The following is a 12,543-nucleotide window of genomic DNA, read 5'->3' on the forward strand; positions in this document are numbered from 1 at the left end:
TGAATACAATCCCTACGGCCCAGCCCTGGTGGTCTACAGGGCGGATCCGCCCATGCCTTTTGTGGTCAGCCTCGTGCATCTTTCCTCGGATACGGGGTGCTCCCGAGGGACTGACAGGCACCGGACCAACTGCCGGGGGGGTGGGGGCTGAGAGCTAAGCCCCTCGCTGATACTTGATATGTGGAGCAGAGTGGTGTGGGGGTCCCTCAGGCTCTGGGCTTCTCTTCCTCCACCTCCTCCTCTCCCAGAGAAGCCCAAAGGCGCCTGGGAAAGATGGGGGGATGCAAACCATTTATCTTCCAGGAAACAGCTCAGAGAAAGGGGAAGGGGTGATGGGGAGTGGTGGCGGAGAGAGTTACAGATACTCAGATCTGCCTTGATACAGTGGGTGGACTCTTAGAGAACCTTGTGTGATAGGAAAAGTACCTATTAACTCTGTTGCTCTATCCCAAGGACTCAGTCCAGTGCTCTGCACACAGTAGACTGTGAACTCCTGGAAGGCCGGGATCATGTTTACTATATTGGACTCTCCCCAGTGCTCAGTATGGTTCTCTGCACACAGTAGACTGTAAGCTCCTGGAAGTCAGGAATCGTGACTACTGACTCTATTGTACTATCATTCATTCATTCAATAAATCGTATTGAAGCATTTACTGTGTGCAGAGCGTGTGTGTGTGTGTGTGTGTGTGTTCTCTCTCAAGTGCTCTGCACACAGTAGGGATACCTGCTCCAAGATGCAGCAGACTCAACAGAAGCACACAGTCCTGCATGGAGGACTCAGGACCCTAAATATGACCTTGTAAATCTCTCCAAATTTTGCTTTTTTGTGACCTTTCCCATTTCTGTTCTTTGCTAAATCCCAAATTTGATCCGCCCTGGTTTAGGGGTTTAGTCCAGTCCAAACATGGATCCAGAGCTCTGAAATGGATCCTGGATCCTGCCTGCCCCAGGAAGGAGACCGTAGGACCAACACAGAAAAAAGGTGGTGGAAGAAAGAGCTGAAACATCACTTCTGCCCCGATTCTCACTTCACACACGGTTACAGCTCTCACCTGGCCTGGTGTGGGCTCCCCAGTCCCTCTCTGCACTGTCGCCCTCAAATAGGGTAGAGGGAGAGAGAGAGAGAGAGAGAGAGAGAGAAAGCCCCAGCTGGGATCTCAGGGGACTGCTTAGATTGCCAGCTCTTTGAGGATGAGAAATGTTTTCTGCTTGTGTCATGGCTAAGATGGTCCAGCACTGCACACAACTGAAACCCAGTACAGTGCTCTCCACACAGCAGGCACCTGGTACAGCACTTTGTGCACAGTAGACACCTAGCACAGTGCTCTGCTCACAGCAGGTGCCTAGCACTCTGAAAAGAGTAGGAGCCCAGAACCATGCTCTGCACACAATAGGTGCCCAATATAGCACTCTGCACAAAACAGGTGCCCAGTACAGCACTCTGCACATAGCAGGTACCCAGCACAATACTCTGCACAATACTGATGCCCAGTATAGGTTAATGATGATGATGGTGACTGCCCTGCAGAAACTGTTCCTGCCCAAACTCTCTGCCCAGTGCCTATGTTCCTCCACTCCACTACTGGCCAATGCATCCACCCAAACAAACCCCTCTCAGTCCAAGACTAGCATCCCCCTGCCCACTCTCACCACCAGACAAAGAGCTGGTGAGCAACCCTGGCCCAGCTGGTAAGTGACCTTGGCTGACCCGGTCGAGTACACCCACCGATGCTGGCTCTGGGCCTTCTGATGGGCTCAGAGATGCCCCGACCCAGCCAACTTCCCTGTCTTGCCCACGGCCACCCACAGTGACCGGCCAAAGCCAGCCAGGACCCCGTGAGGGAGGGCGGCAGCTTCAGAGCAGATGGGAAGCTGGCCAGCTTGTCCCAATCACAAAGGGAGATTTGTCTGGGTGAAAGGAATGGGATGGGAACGTTCATGTCGACAGCTTTGGAGAGCTCCTCTTTGAATTGTTCATCCAGCCCAATTTTTTCTCTTCTGCTCCAGCGGATTGACTGTGGCGGCGACAGGGCAGGAGAGGGAAGTGGGGGGTCTCACCGGGTGCTAATTAAGGAACCCTCTACTCCCCCAAGTACCCAGCCAAACATCCTAGCCAGCAAGAGTTGATGACCAAGGGGAAACTCGTCCCATCCCACAAAGCAGTGCGGATCCCGGGCCAAAGGTCTCTCCCTGAGAACGATGCCTACCTCCACATCTGAAAAGCCCAAATTGAATGTTCTGGGGCCCTTTGGAGGTGCTGCCAAAACCACATTCCATTTCAGGCTCTCGAAGCTGAGCCGGGTGACAAAGCAGCCCTGAATGGAACCCGGCCCAAGCAGGCTGCTGACACGGTTTCAGCAAGCCCACACCCACCCCAGAACCAGAGCTCCTCTGGGGATGCTGGGCTCCCTTTGGGGTCTCAGAGATCATGAACGCTGGGTGACCCTCAGCTCTGCCCAGGCCTTGCTGTGTGACCTTGGGTGGGTCACTTCACTTCTCTGGGCTTCAGTTCTCTTCCTATTTAGACTGTGAGCCCCAAGCAGGTCAGGGACTGTGTCCGACCTGATTCGCTTGTATCTACCACAACATTTAGAAGGGTGTTTAGTACATAGTAAACACCTAATAAATACCAAAAAGACAGAGTTTCATGAGACATGTGACACCCTGGGCATCTGTCTGACCAAGATCTGCAAGGGCCATCAGTGGTCAGCCTGAAAGCTGACCCACCCTTCCTTCCTGTCTTCTCCCTTTCCCCACCTTTTCCCTCCATTCTCCTCAGGATCCTGGGATAAGAGCCCCCAAATGTTGGTCTCCTCTACCCACTTCTTACACCAATAGCTGTTGCCCAGAAGCAGAATGGAACAGAAGCAGGGAAGAGAGAAGCAGTGTGAGCTAGTGGAGGGGGCCCAGTCCTGAAAATCAGAGGACCTGGGCTCTGGTCCTGGCTCTGTCTCTTGTCTGCCATGTGACCTTGGGCAAGTTGCTTCATTCTCTGGGCCTCAGTCACCTCATCTGTAGAATGGGGGATTAGGAGTGTGGGCCCTCTGTGGGAGAGGAACTGTGTCCCACCAAATTATTTTGTATTTACTGCAGCGCTTAGTACAGTGCCTGGCATGTGATAAACACTTAACGAATTAAACCCCCCAAAAAACCAAAAAGGAGAGATAGAGTGGAGGGGACAGTAGGGTCTGGGGCTGGGGAGGCCTCTGTGAGGAGCTTGAGTTCCTTGATTCATTGATTCACTGATTCATTCATTTATTCATTCTTATTTATAGAGCATCCTCCTGGGTCCAAAACACTGAACTAAGCTCTGGGAAACCACTGGATTCATTCATTCATTCAAATGTATTTATTGAGTGCTTACTGGGTGCAGTACTGTACTAAGCACTTGGGAGAGTATAATACAACAGTGAACAGACACATTCCCTGCCCACGAGCTCAAGGACTAGAGGAGGGGAGACAGACATCAATATAAACAAATTACAGAAGTGTGCATAAGTGCTGCGGGGCTTGGAGGGGGGGAGAGAATTAGACCCCATCCTCTAGGAGTTTGTGAATGGGTTGCAGGTGTCTAATTAAGGATGATTTTTCAGATCCTTTAATGATGGGCAGCTGCAAGTCCCCTTCTCCTTAATAGCCTTCTGCCTGTGTCTTCCCTGATTCTACAGCTCCGCCCCTAGAGACCCAATCTCTCCAATAGGTGCCCTTCAATGGGGTGAATGGTACTGCTCCTTTAAGGCCCTAGGGGCTTCTGGGCTTTTCCCTATCCCATCTAGGACCTGTGGAATTTACTTCCATTAAGCTGAGGAGAGGAGACAGAGCGTGCCCCTCTGGGGTTTGGTGAGTAGGGGCTGTGCTGCCGGCAACCCCCTGGTTATCTTATCTTTTCTTCAGCTGCAATAGTTGATGCCTATTGGATTGGTGATGTTGATAGGTGTGGGGGAGATGAGTTGGTTTTGATGGTTCAGGAATGAGTTGGGTTGATGCTGTTGTCAGGGAAACTTAAGGCTCGGATAATTGTTATTGACTATATTGGTGGTGGAGTGGCTGTGGCAAATGGGGAGTTGGTTTTATATAGATGGCTCAGAAATGACTTGGGTGTGGATGTGGCTGGCTTATGGGGGACCCAGGATTGGATACTTGCTGACTACAGTGATGGAGGAGATTTGAGGAATGGGTTGGTCTCAAGGGCTTGAATTTGGTTGTGGGGGTGGTGACTGAAGGCTGGGATAACTGTCTGAATTGCTGGTGGTGGTAGATTGGGGATGGGGGAGGCGGCTGCAGCTGGAGTTATATTATAGTCCCCTAAGTGCTTTGTCCAGTGCTCTCTCCACACAGTGAGTGCTCAGTACATAACTAGACTGTGAGCCCACTGTTGGGTAGGGACTGTCTCTATATGTTGCCAATTTGTACTTCCCAAGCGTTTAGTACAGTGCTCTGCACATAGTAAGCACTCAATAAATATGATTGATGATGATAACTAATTGAGTTTGGGTGTGTATCAATGATTTGGGTTGGTAATCTAGGTTGGGATGATCATATCTACTGTATTTATGGGGGAGGGGGTGGAGAAAGCTGGTGTGAGGGGAGGGGGCACCAGTGATGTGGGGTTGGGATCAGGGCTGGTCATTAAAATCTACTACATTACTGTTGTGTGGTTATTGAAGTGGGGATACGAGAGGGCTAAGGGTGGTATGGGGAATGTGTTTGGATACCACTGACTTGTCCATACTGCTGATGTAATGATGATGGTATTTGTTAAGCACTTATTATGTGTCAAAGTATTGGTCTAAGCCCTGGGGTAGGAACAAAATCATCAGGGTGGACACTGATGTGTTGGGCTAAAAGTGTGTGTGGCCTAATCGCTGGTGCGGCTATAACACTCATGCCCTAAACTGGTGTGGCATGCTATAGACTACATAGGTTTTGGGTTTTGTTGACTGGGAGATGAATCTGGGATCCAGGAAGAGATATGACTAGTTGGGACAACAAAATATCTTTAGGGAGGAGGTGGTTGAGGGGTTGTGATGCTAGTAAGTCTGTATTAGTTTTGGGGGAATGACTGGTGCTCTGGGTCTAGAGGTAAGGGCTTGTGTGGGGAGGAAGGGATGGGGCAGAAACCACAGGGTGCATGGGGGTGCTTGCTCACTGCCTCTGTCTGTCAAGGCGCCCTCCTCCTTGTCTTCTTGCCAGCCCCAAGCCAAGCTAGTGTTTCCCATTTGACCATGAAGTCACCAAGGCCAGTGATCTTCCCCAGCCTCAAGGTGGAATCCTGAGTCCAGTATGTTCTAGAGGCTGAGAGGTTGATTTTTGGAAGGCTAATCTCCCCCCGCCCCTCCATCATCCTATTTCTGCAAGGGAGTGCGTATCCAGCCCATCTCCCCCGGAAACCTCCATCCTGTCCCCTCTATGGCTCTGGCATCCTCCCTGGATTCAGTGATGTTGGTCAGTCCTGGAAGCATCAGTATCAGAACATCAGACTGTGAGCCCCCCGGGGCAGGAACCGAGACCCGCCAAAGGGAGTGGGGAAGGATGGGGTGGCGGTACAGTCATGCGCTTCTCGAGGGTTCTGAAACTGGAAGCTCCTCAACGGCAGGATTGCACCTACCTCAGTTGGATGTCTGAGGATTCCTTTCTGGGACTTCCCAATTCCTGAACCCCAAGGTACAAGTCACCCTCACCCCCGTGATTCCATTACAGCCCCTCAAAAGCCCAGCAGTGAGCTGAGGTTCAATCACCACACCTGTGTGGTGTATACTGTAAGCTCATTGTTAGCAGGGCATGAGTCAGTTCATTTTTTGTACTTTCCCAAGCGCTTGGTACAGTACTGTGCACAGTAAGTGCTCAATAAATACAACTGACTAAGTCGGAGCACCACAAGCAAAAGCAGCATCTTGGCAGCAGAAGCTGAAAGTCACCAACAGTATTCACTGCATACTTAGTAGATGCAGAACATTGTACTGAGTGCCTGGGGGACTGAATTGGAACCTGGCCTGCGGAATATTTCCAGATCACATCTCCTAACTCATCATGGCTCCTACTTAAATGGCTGTAGTGTATTTATTTGTACTAATGCCTGTCTCCCTTTTTCTAGACTGTGGTCTCTTTGTGTGTGCAAGGAATGTGCCTGTTATATTGTACTCATCCCAGTGCTTAATACAGGGCTCTGTACACAGTAAATGCTCAATAAATCTGATTGATTGGGCCCCATTGAGCACCTGAGGCTGGGGAGTAGCAGGAGACCATGTTGCTCCTTCAGGGGCAAGCACCGCAGCCCAGTGGGTCGGGCCAGAGAGAACAGGCTCTGTCTCTGATCCTTTGCTTACACCCTCCCTCCTGGAACTCCTTCTCCCTTGACATCCGGCAAGACGCCGTTTTTCCCATCTTCAACGGTCTTCTGAAAACATGCCTCTTCCAGAATTATTAAGGTCACTTCTCCTCCAAGAGGCCTTCCCCAATTTAAGCCTCCTTTTTCCCAGTTTGCTCTCCCTTTTGCATCATCTATGCACTTGGATCTGGGACCTTTGGACATTGGATATTCTCCCCACCCTCAACCCCACAGCAAGTAGGTATGTATCTTTAAATTATGTATTATAAATTACTCATTCATATTAATGTCTGTTTTCCCTCTAGACTGTAAACTCGGCATGAGCAGGGATCATGTCTGCTAATTTTGTTGCGTTGTAACTCCCATATGCTTAGTTCAGTGCTCTGCATGTAATGCTCAATAAATATCATTGATTTTAGCCTTCCTTGATTCATCTCTCATCTCCCCATCCTATTTCCCCTCCTACTGAGACTCCAGTGACTCTGTGTCACTTAGGTGCTCTCACACACACAGTCAGGAACACCCTATTTGCTGAGATTGCAGGTAGGTGGGAATCAGTCTCTGAGCTACCATTTCAGAGCAGAACCATAATAATAATAATGATGGTATTTGTTAAGCACTTACTATGTGCAAAGCACTGATCTAAGCACTGGGGAGGTTACGAGGTGATCAGGTTGTCCCACGGGGGGCTCACAGTCTTAATCCCCATTTTACAGATGGGGGAACTGAGGCCCAGAGAAGTTAAGTGACTTGCCCGAAGTCACAAAGCTGACAGTTGGCGGAGCTGGGATTTGAACCGATGACTCTGACTCCCAAGTCTGGGCTCTTTCCACTGAGCCATGCTGCTTCTTATCCCCAAAGATCATCTTGAAACTAGTCAGCAACCAAGCAACCTGACAGAATGCCCTGCCCCCTGATCTCTCAGCGGAGGCTCCACAAAATTATCATACAGTCCTGAAGTTTGGGGTGTTTGATTAGGAGCAAGACAGAGGTTAGTTCTCCTTCTCCCTCTACTCATCCAGGACCTTCTTGCTGGGTGTTATGGGGTTCTTCTGATTCAAGTTTCCATTTTTCTAATGAAGTATTGGATGTGTTCATTTATCCTTTCATAATTGTTTAAATCTTCAATCATGGCAATGAACTAGGCCCTGCCATCCCTAACTTTCATAGGCCATACCTCTAAGCTTTACAATTTATAGCTCTGGCACCTCTACACTACATAGTCTAATAAGGAATCAATCGATCCATAGTACTGGGTTCAGAGAAGAAAACTGTATGCTGGGATGACTACAATTGAACTAGTAGATATGGTTCCTGTCCTCAAGGAACGCAGTCTACCGTGTCCAGAGCACTGGACTGAGCATTTGGAAGAGAACAATAGAGTTAATAGACATGGTTCCTGCTTTCAAGGTGCTTACAGTCTAACAAGCAATCAGTTCAGTAGTGTTGACTGAGCATCTACTGGGTACAGGGCACTACACTGAGCATATGAGAATGCACAATAGAGCCGATAGACGTGATACCTGCCCTCAAGGAATTTACAGTCTACTGTGTGCAGAGAGCTGTAGTGAGCACAACAGAGTTACTAGTCAGGAACCCTGCTCTTGAAGAACTAATACACCTATTTACTCTATTTATTTTACTTGTACATAGCTATTCTATTTATTTTATTTTGTTAGTATGTTTGGTTTTGTTCTCTGTCTCCCCCTTTTAGACTGTGAGCCCACTGTTGGGTAGGGACTGCCTCTATATGTTGCCAATTTGTACTTCCCAAGCGCATAGTACAGTGCTCTGCACATAGTAAGTGCTCAATAAATACGATTGATGATGATTAGTGAATTTTGGTCCTAGGGCCTCTTCCAGTGAAAAGCATTTTTAGTGTCTACCTCTCTCTCTCTCTCTCTCTCTCTCTCTCTCTCTCTCTCTCTCTCTCTCTCTCTCTCTCTTCCCCCCCCCCCCCCCCCGCAACCTATGCAGGGGACAGACCCTGGCTCCATGCCACAGGTCACCTCCTCATTTGGACCTCAGACCCAGAATGATTGGGACTAACCATCACTTTCCAAAGGCTCGGTGAGGACCCTTACTCCCTTTTCCCCCTTATCTCTCCCTCCCTCTCTTAGGGAGCCCCCCTAAAGCATAGCAGGCCAATAGTGACGAAAAACCTAGAAGAGAAAACTGCTACAAAATCACTCTGTCTTTTCACAGGTTGGAGCAACCCGTTTGACCTCATACTGGGTGCTGATACTGGGGCAGAGTCTGTCCAATTCCCCACAACATGGAACTGCTGGAGGCAGATTCTATCTGGGGTGGGGGGCAAACTTCCTCCACTGACCTCATTGCCCCCCAGTGACAGGGCTGAGCATTCATTCAATCATCTTTATTGAATGCTTACTGTGTGCAGAGCACTGTACTAAGCACTTGAATAATAACAATGATGGATGTAGTTAAGCACTTACTCTGCCAAACACTGTTCTAAGCACTGGGGTAGATACAAGGTAATCAGGTTGTCCCATGTGGGGCTCACAGTCTTAATCCCCATTTTACAGATGACATAACTGAGGCACAGAGAAGTTAAGTAACTTGCCCAAAGTCACACAGCTGACAAGTGGCAGAGTCGCAGCAATCAGTGTTCCCTGGGAGCCTTCGCATTTTCCCAGGCATGATCAGCTCGCCCTCCCCGCCAGCCAAGACCTTCTCACCAGTGCCCAGTCCAGGCCCAAGTCCAGCCAGCACCAGGGCCCTGTCTTCCCTGACAACCAAGTTCCATCCCTGGCAGCTTCCCTGACAAGAGAACCCCATCTGGGTCAGCTTCCCTGATGACTGAGCCCCATCCCCCAATGACTTCCCTAACGACAGAGCCCCTTCCCTGATGACAGAGCCTTATCCCCAAAGAAGCCCCATCTGCAACAGCTTCCCTGATGACAGAGCCCCACCCCTGATGGCTTCACTGATGACAGAGCCCCATCCCCCTGACTTTCCTGTTCACAGGGCCACATCCCAGTTGACTTCCCTGACAACAAAATCCTATGCCTGACAACTTCCCTGACAACAGAGTTCTATCCATGACAACTTCCCTGACAACAGAGTTCTATCCATGACAACTTCCCTGACAACAGACCCCATCTCTGACAAATTCCTTGACAATAGAGCCCATTTCTCCTCCTGTCCCAACAACCTCCCAGGGAGTAGGCCAACCTTGAAGAGAGCCGTGAAGCCACCTGGCCGATCGGCCGGCTGGCCAGGCCTAAACTAAAAGCCATATAGCAGACAGCAGTGTGAATCCAGGAGACAAACCAAGCCATGTCCTTGGGGAAGATCCTTAAAAATTATCTTTAATCTTTAATGCCAAGTATGAACAAATGATAAAGTGACAAAAGCGAATAGAATTGCATAGATGGAAACTATGCGCGTAAAGTCTCAACTCTGAACATTCATTGTCCTCTAGCTGACAAGTTAAACCATTTCAGGGGGTTGGAAGTGGGGTGGGGAAGGGGATGGTCACGTGGAAATAAGGTATAGCCTTAACTCCAAGTGTAAGCAACTTGCAAACTCAGGAGATAAAAAGAGCTTTGTCAGCTTAAATGGTTTGTTTTCCTGATGGTGCACTTAAATCACTACTCAGTGTGGGTCCAGCACTGGCATCGCTTGGTCTTCAAGAAGAGGTATTGACATAGCATCCACCGGTCCACCCGGCCTGCGGGGCCCCCTTGATGGCTAAGCAGTGCATCCAAGAGGAGAGAAGCGCTTGTTGGGGTCAGGGAACAAGAGGGGCGGGTCTCAGCGGGCTTTTCTCCAGAGCCGTGGGGCGGCTTCCTTCTCATTGAGAGGACCAAGGCCATCCCAAGGAGCATTGGAGAAAGGCCTGGCGGTGCAAAGTTGGGATGGATCCCTGAGGGGCATCCGCCATCCGTGGCCATTTGGGGCATCCTGGCTCCGCTGCCCCATGCAGACTCCACCAAGGGAGCCAGCGGCCACCCCCTGGGATCATCTGGTCTAAAACGCCGGGAATGGGCGGAATGGATGCAGAGACCCAGAGGGACAGGGGAGCCCCGGGCACCCACTTAGCTTCGTTTCGTAAAAGAGGGCAAATGGCCTCTGTGGCTGGTTTGAGGGATGCAGAGATGCCCATCTCTGCCCCAGAGGCCATGGAGGAAAGGTGACCCGTCGGTGGCTGGGGCAGAGAGGCTGCTCTGGAGGCCGCGGGCCCACGAAGTTGACACACACCTGACACGGGCCCTCGGTTTGGCTTTTAGAGAAAAAGACCCCAGACTTTGGAGGGGCTTGAAGTTCCGAGACAGGAGGATTGTCTGTGGCTCACAGCCAAGATGGAGACCGGAGGCCAGGGAGGTATGTGCGTGTGTTTGTGGCGGGGGGGGGGGGGGGTGTGGCGTCAGGGAACTCGGGTACCAGGGAGGCCAGCGACAGAGGAGAAGCCGTGATTTCTTCCAGCTACTCTGTGCTCCCTGTGTGCGTCCTCACCAGTGATTTACTTGGGAGACAGTAAAGCTGGAGGAAGGGGAAGGATCGTCAACAAAAAACAGGGAAGGGAAGCAAGCACCTCCTTTCTGCTCCACGAGCTGGAGCCTCCAGTAAAGAGAGCTCATTGCGACCAGAGCCGATTCCTGATTTTGACTGGAGCCGATGCCTGATTTCGACCGGGAGGATGGGGGAGGGGGCACCCATAACTGCAGGCCGGGTGCAAAGAAAAGCTATTGAGTTCAGGCGGTCATTTCACTTGTGCTTCAGCTTCACACTAAGAGAGACCCAGCTGCCTGTCCAATCTCTGTTGGCTAAAATGATTGTTCTCCAAGCTGGAGGGGAGTGGGGAGGGGGGGCAGGGAGAGAAGGGGCTCGTGCCCTCTGCCCTCTCCCCGACACTGGTTGATTGGCCCAACTGGTTCTGGGAAACTCTTCTTTTTCTAGAAATAAAAATACTTAATATGGCTGCAATCGGTGTCCCCAAACTTGCCAGGGAAAAGTCTCTTTGGTCTCTCGAACTTGTCTGTCTCCAGCCGAAGGCTTTGGAGACTGTGGCTGGCTGCTCTGCCCCTCCAAAGCCAGGGTGGTGGGGGTGACCCTCTGGCCCTGGTGGGGAGATGGGAGCGGAAGTCCTTCTGCGAAAACCTGGGATGACGGGGCTGGCGGGGAATCCCCTTGGGGAAACTGCCTCCCCCGCCAAGTGGAGTGGGCTGAGGGTTGTGAGCGCGGGAGGGGTAGATGTCTGATCTAGCCAAGTGCACCGTCAGGCCTACAAAAACATTTCAGCTTGCAGCTGCAATGGGGGGGAAAGCTTTGGTCGAACTGGCCATGCTTGGCCCGAGCGAGTTTCTTGCAAAGGGGCTAGAAAGGGGAAATCGGCCCCTCAGCCCTTCAGCCCCCACCCACGGAGTCTAAATGGCCAGCTGCAGACTGCTGTCCGCTGGCCAGCCCTGCCTGGAGGTGTGGGGAGGGGGTCTGCCTCATCGCCCCCAGCCTCACGTCTGGTCCGCGGCATTGACTGGATTATTGCCACCTCTGCCCAAGCCACACACTCCCGCTCAGCCTCCCCGGGCCCGAGTGGTGCACCACCTCCGCGTGGAAGCGCGAGATTGGGCAGGGAGCACTGGGAGGGAAAGGAGCAGGAAGGGAGGCAGGACATAACCCCGCTACCCTGGATAAGAGTGACCCTTGTGGTCAGGGTCCCGAGAGCCACATTCAGATCACCTTGCGGGTTTCAGCAGGTCTTGGTGTGGCCATGTGGAGGCCCTCGGCGGAGGAGGGAGGGGACAGTGGCGGCCACGTGCCAAGGGTATGTGGTGGTCCCTGCTGGGTCCTTGATGAGAGCTTCCTGCTTCCAGGTGGAAGGTCGGATACGCCTCTGGGGTCCTGCGGCGGGCAGTTGCGTCCCCTCTGCCGGTCTGGGGTCCCCGGAGCTAAATGAGGTTTGGTGGGTGGGCTGACGAGGGTGAGTGTGGCTTGGGGAGGTCGGGGTGAAGGGTCAGGAAGGTCAGAGGATAGAGGGATGGGGAGGTCAGGGGTCGGAGAGATGGGAAGGCCAAGGGATGGAGGCATGGGGAGGTCAGGGATTGGAGGGATGGGGAGGTCAGGGGGTGGAGGAATAGGGGGTCGGAGAGACAGAGAGGTCAGGGGTTGGAGGGATGGAGAGGTCAGAGGAGAGAGGTTGGAGGGTCAGGGAGGTAGGGGAAAGAAGGACAGGGAGGTCAGGGGAAGGGCAG

The 12,543-nt window shown here is 51.6% G+C and overlaps 1 long non-coding RNA gene across 1 annotated transcript; it reads left to right on the forward strand.

Annotated features, from left to right (window-relative positions):
* The first annotated feature begins 9,478 nt into the window (after window positions 1–9,478).
* Window positions 9,479–11,267, forward strand: LOC119946538. The gene is made up of 3 exons (XR_005456425.1): window positions 9,479–9,990; window positions 10,582–10,675; window positions 10,778–11,267. It is a non-coding gene; the product is annotated as an uncharacterized LOC119946538 (long non-coding RNA).
* The last annotated feature ends 1,276 nt before the right edge of the window (window positions 11,268–12,543 follow it).

Source organism: Tachyglossus aculeatus, chromosome 27 (assembly GCF_015852505.1).
Source record: "Tachyglossus aculeatus isolate mTacAcu1 chromosome 27, mTacAcu1.pri, whole genome shotgun sequence".
Classification (NCBI taxonomy): Eukaryota; Metazoa; Chordata; class Mammalia; order Monotremata; family Tachyglossidae; genus Tachyglossus; species Tachyglossus aculeatus.